Consider the following 6101-nt stretch of genomic DNA (forward strand, 5'->3'; position numbering starts at 1 on the left):
TTCTGGATAGATGGCTTGGATTTTACTTTAATACAAAGCTTTAAATGTGAGCTTTTTGAATCACAAGATGATTAGTTGTGAATTATTGAGATGTTTTTACAATTTCAACAAATTCTGGGTGAACTGTCCCAATAAGGACCACATTTTTGTTTTCGTTTATATATATACTTTACTGTTTCTTGCTGTTGTTTTGCTTAATTTCTCTCAATGTTGCCAATGCAGCAAAAAAAAAAAAAATTTTTTTCTTATTTTAGGAGCAGGATATTTGGGCCTGAGTTGTTTCAAGAAGGAAGCTCTTGAGCTGCTGCTATTTTAGATCATGACTGTAAAGGCTTCGGTGAGGAGATGTGATCGTTCAGTCAAAGACACAGACTCAGTCCTTCTTTGGAAAGATGCACAGCATTATTGCTAAACATAGATATTGCTAAACATAGACATAAATATTATGTGTATGATTTTAAAACATAAAAATATAAAGTTAAAAAGTATAAGATGCTAATATTAAGCATTTAAGTAAGCTGCTATGCAAATCTGTTGCTCCCCAATGATCAAATCTCCACTTTCACTTCATTATTAAAATGTATGCAATACAGTATGTCTATGAATCTTTAAACTTCAGGAAACTAATTTGCTCACATTATAAATCTTCACCAGCGTCAGAAGATCAGACAAGATATAGTTCACTGTCACTAATGTCAGTTTTACACTGATTTAAATTCACTTAATTGCTGATTTTTTTTTCTAAAGTGCTTATTTCATTTATTATTGGTGTTGACTGTGTGTATTTGTTCATGTAAAGGCATATTTTATCAGTAAAATCCATTGAGGTGATATTTTGACCATTTGCTGCTATTCATTTCTCTGCAGCTCAGCAGTTTATCTGCTGCTCTCTGGAGGTCATTGATGATAGTTCATCTTTGAGAGAATTAATGTCATTTATTAGTTTGTATCTCTGTGTAAATCTGTGTAAGTCACCGCTGCACCGACCCATCACAGCCTATAGATACTAACCACAAGTTTTGTATTTCGGTACCGATAGACTCGCTTAAACTTTACATGTTACATACAACAACGTACCTAGAAGTATGGTATTACCGTGATTTTCTAAACATTTACCACGATGTAGCCACCTTATGTAAATACAATGGACAATTTTTTTGCCTCATTGTCAATGCAATGTCAAAATAAATTTGAATTGAAACTATTTTACAGTAGATAACCATTTTATTTCATTTTTCTAAGTGAATCAACAAGGGGGGTCGTTGCTCTTAAAGAGACGTGAGTTTTTTTTTACAAACACAATGCTCAATAATATATTCAGATATTCATAAATCATATATATATATATATATATATATAGTAATTCTATGACTGAGTGAACATTTAACAGTTTCTGGCAAAGGATAAGAGGGTAGGCCTACATATTTAGGTTATGAAAAGTTAGGAACAGTTTTCAGTTTTCAAATGTTTTTAAAACGCTGAAATGTGTACTTGTTGTGATTTTAATAATCACTAAAGTTAACACAAGTGTTTCTTACAATACACAGTTTATTAACTTTACTTTCACCAAAAATATGATGTTTTTTTTTAAATGTTCACTTTTAATTTTCAAATAACGTTTGAATAGTTTTCATTGTCCTGAACAAAAACATTTTTAGAATGTTTATCAAATGCAAAAACATACTGAGAATATCTAGAAGCCACTATATTATTAGAATATATCTTTAAATAACTGACTAGCAAATATGGAATTTTTTAATCCCTTTTATCATAATACATTTATTTATTTTTGTTCAGAATCTATTAGGCTGCATCTAAAATCTTTTTTTTTTTTTTTTTACAAAGTACTGCATAATATAATGTACCTACATTGATTAATGTAAGGTTTAGTGGTAGTTATAACCTGGTTATTACCCATTTATTTTAATAACTATAACAAGTATATGCAGTAATGGCCAAAAATATTGGCGCCCTTGATAAATATGATCAAAGGAGGCTGTGAAAATTAATCTACATTGTTAATCCTTTTGATCTTTTATTTAAAACATTCCCAAAAATCTGATCTTTCATTGGATATTAAGAATTTAAAATGGGGAGAAATATCATTATGATATATATCATTATGAAATGTTATTGTTGAACATTTACAGAAGTATAACCAAGTTTGAAAGCCCTTTACACACTCTAAAAACTGCTGGGTTGAAAACAACCCAATTTGGGTTAAATTATCATATTTAACCCAGCCTGCTGGGTTGCCTTTTTTATGGTTTAAAATGACTATATTGCAGGGTTTAGAAAAAACAGAGCGGGTGTTTTTTTTTTTTATCACTGTATTTCAGAAGGAAAACTACTGTATTTAGAAAATGTTCGATATCATTTCGCATGTGCTTGATAAGGCAGCGTTTGTGAGCTCAGCACCGCTCTGCAGCCGTTACCGGAGAAACCTACCTCTCCCGCTCTTAGCGCCTCCTGCTGGCAGAACATAAACTCGCAGAGTGCAGCCATGTGGGGAAACAATGCATTTCTAGGTTAAAATTAACCCAAATTGAGCTAGGTATTAAACCTACAAATGTTGTTCATTTTAAATATCACTTTTACACACAAATAATAATTACCAAAAGGAAAATATTTATTAAAAACAAGAGAAAAGTCAAAAAGTAACATGTTAGAAGAAATGCAGAAAAGGATGGCATTAACAGCTACAGAGTTCATAAACAAAGCATTGAACATTTGATGAATATAACTTAAGATCAAATTGGACTTTGTTCAATTGTATAAAAATATACGAAAACACATACAATAAATTTACAATTAGTTAGGTTTTTTTCCAACTCTTCTGGCATGACAGTACACAAATAAATCACAACATTAACTTTGATATTATAACATTTAACAGACGCGTGTGTGTGTGTGTGTGAAAGAATGTGAGCAGGTGTATGAATGACAGAGTGTAAACTCTTCTACTAAACAACACAGAAAAAGCATTTAACTTTTTTTTTAAACAAATTATACACTTACAGTTTGTTTCATAGTCCATGAATACAGATCATGCATCACGGTCAATTTTCATGATCTCTTTAGCATAACTGATGTAATCATGAAGAAACCCCATCAGCACAGCATGTGACATCTTCTACATCATCCAGGCCAGCATCCACCTTTAAAACCACCGCTGCATCAGTTTAGGGGAAAGAAGATTCTTCTCTCTGACCAGCATTCATCCCAATCACCGCCTGCTCTTCATCAGAGGACTAAGAGAAACACATTTGAAAAAATTAAACATTTAATTAAACTATCCATTTTCAGGTAGAGGTGTATTCACATCCGTAAGGATAGGTTAATAATCGGTTTTAAAGTTTCAACACTTTGTGTGGTTGTTTAATGTCTCAGTCCACCACAGCGCTCCAGAATGCTATAATGGCAGCACTAGTGTGAGGACATGCGATATTGTTTGAATAAATATTGCTTTCAGAAAGCTTCTTTACTGAAACATTAAAACAGACATGACCTTCACATACCTCACAAATGTTCATGTACGTGGAGGGCTGCTCTTCAAACCGTTAGTTCACCAAATAATTAAAATGTTTATAATTTACTCTCCCCATGTTTTTTCAGACTCATACAAAATCTGCTAATTTTTTGGAAAACGTATGAATATATTTAATATTCTCTTTTTGTGTCCTCCATTGCTGGTCTGGAAGACCAGTATTTTATTTTGAACATACATGTTTGCTATCATATAATTTAAGATGTATTCATATATAAATATCAGAATTTACTTCTACAATAACTCTATATTTATGAAGCTTGAAAATACTGATTATCTAAACTATAAATGGATTAACAAATATTATGAGAAAACTAAAAATATATTAATTTATGTTGTAAAGACAGACAAAAGTCTTATAGGTTTGGAATGACTTGAGGGCAAGTAAATGATTTTTTGTGTGAACTTTACCTCTAAGAGCGAAGACCAAGAATGATGACTCTCCAAATCAGACAACTCCAAAGTTGGTTTGATTTCTGCAATAAAAAACACAGACATCAATGGTCTTAATGAAATGAGCACATAATCACACTGTTGTTGCATCAAAATGTGAAGTAAACTGGCAGGAGACAACAGAAAAATTTATTTTCTAAAAATAACTTACATAAAATCTCAAAGGAATGATGCTCTCCCATGTCTCTTGCTTTTAACATCTACAAAAACAAAAAACAAACATTATTTTACTCTTAGTAAAACACAACAACAACTGATAACATGAAATTATGAAATTTACTTGCCTTAAACGATCTTTCCCTCTCTTCAGAAGAAGCTGAGAAAACCACCTCCTCACACAAGCAGACTTGTGTGTCCTTAACTTGAGTTCTGCAAAGAGGGACATCAATGGCTTCAATAAAATATTAACATATACATACATATATAAAATCACACTGTTTTTGCATCAAAATGTGAAGTTAACAGGCAGGACACAACACAAACATAAATTTTCAAAAAAAATAAAAAGTAATAATAATAATGTAATAACTTACATCAGTCTCAAAAGAATGAAGTTATCTTGTCTCTGGATTTCAACATCTAAAAAAAAAACCACACATGATTTTAGTGTTAGTAAAAATAAAGATAACTTGATGTTATTCTGAAGTTTACTCTCCTTAAACCGTCTGTCCCTCTCTTCAGAAGAACACCTCCTCCTCATCCTCACACAGGTCTGTGACTCCTCACACAAACAGCTTCTGTGTCTTTAACTCTCGGCGCGAGGACAATGAAGACAGGAGCTCGACAAGAAATATTACATGTAAAACATACTTTTAACAGTTACCACTTCAACAGCCTCAAAATAATTATGCTAGTCTTTACTACACAATGCCGTTTCCTTTAGGAGACAAACATAGATTCAGTTTAACCGCGAAAAAAAAGACATTCACATGAGCGTAACCGTGACCAACCGTCTGTTAACGCCTCAAAGAGAACAGATAATGTAAAATCTTATGTAAATATGACAAAATACATTCAAAGACGTTATATTAAAAGTACATCCTCCGTTCAGTAACGTTACATGAGGCAGTTAAGACCTCCGTGTCTGAGGCGAAAACCGCGTCCGTTTTTATATATATATATATATATATATATATATATATATATATATATAACGTTAAGCTCCTTTGTTTCCGCCTTTCATAAAACCTTCCGCCTTACATACAACCGGGTAAACAATAAAAGATAACTTTACATTTTGAATATTTACTTACCATAGTCTTTCACTCGCTTCTCGCTTCTATCACGCTGAGAAAATGGCGGCTGCTCGCACTGGAGACGTACGATTTTGACGTGACGTGCGTGCTCTCCTTCACGTCCGTGTCCTCAACCCAGCCCGCTGGGTTAAAAAAGAGAGTTATTTTCAACGCAAACTTGGGTTAAAACATCCCAAAGTCCTATCCAACGGCCTCAACCCAGCAGTTGGGTTGAAAAAACAACCCAGCGTTTTTTAGAGTGCAAGTTTGAAATCCCTTTACATGTTTTATTAAATTATTTGATATTAAATGTGTAAATGTAGATAGTAGTATAGTCTCCTAAAGTGTTTAAACCACAGCAGACACAGACATAGGCTACTGCAATGCGGCTGTTTCCATTTGAGGTTAAGACAACTTTAGGCCTACAGGTCTGAAGATACTGGCAAGTAGTTTAAGATTAAACCTCCACTGTGTACAAAGGTGAGAGACTTCAACTGTCATTGGCTGCCATCTGGATTTCCTGCTCATTGTTTTTTTTTTTATTGTCACACATACATTTATAAACGATTACGATGAGAACATCAATATAAATGTAGAACAGTCAGACCATTACAATTCAAAATACAAATAGATGATGCTACTCATGCTCTTTGTTATGTTTTTCATTACATTCAGCTCCCAAAAGCTACAATTTTGTGCTCCAAAATATGGTACAAACAGTAGTATTGTGAAATATTATTACAATTTAAAATAATTGGTTTCTATTTTAATAAATTTTAAAATTATACTTATTTGTGATGTAAAGCTGAATTTTCAGCATCATTACTCCAGTCTTCAGTGTCACATGATCCTTCAGAAATCATTCT

General features: G+C 32.6%; 1 long non-coding RNA gene across 1 annotated transcript; it reads right to left on the reverse strand.

Annotated features, from left to right (window-relative positions):
- Positions 1 to 2605: 2605 nt before the first annotated feature.
- On the reverse strand, positions 2606 to 4202 carry LOC127943358 (uncharacterized). Its single transcript, XR_008149633.1, has 3 exons — positions 4152 to 4202; positions 3959 to 4023; positions 2606 to 3251 (listed from the first exon to the last, which is right to left on the reverse strand). It is a non-coding gene; the product is annotated as an uncharacterized LOC127943358 (long non-coding RNA).
- Between the last annotated feature and the right edge of the window lie 1899 nt (positions 4203 to 6101).

This window comes from Carassius gibelio, chromosome A22 (assembly GCF_023724105.1).
Source record: "Carassius gibelio isolate Cgi1373 ecotype wild population from Czech Republic chromosome A22, carGib1.2-hapl.c, whole genome shotgun sequence".
NCBI lineage: Eukaryota > Metazoa > Chordata > Actinopteri > Cypriniformes > Cyprinidae > Carassius > Carassius gibelio.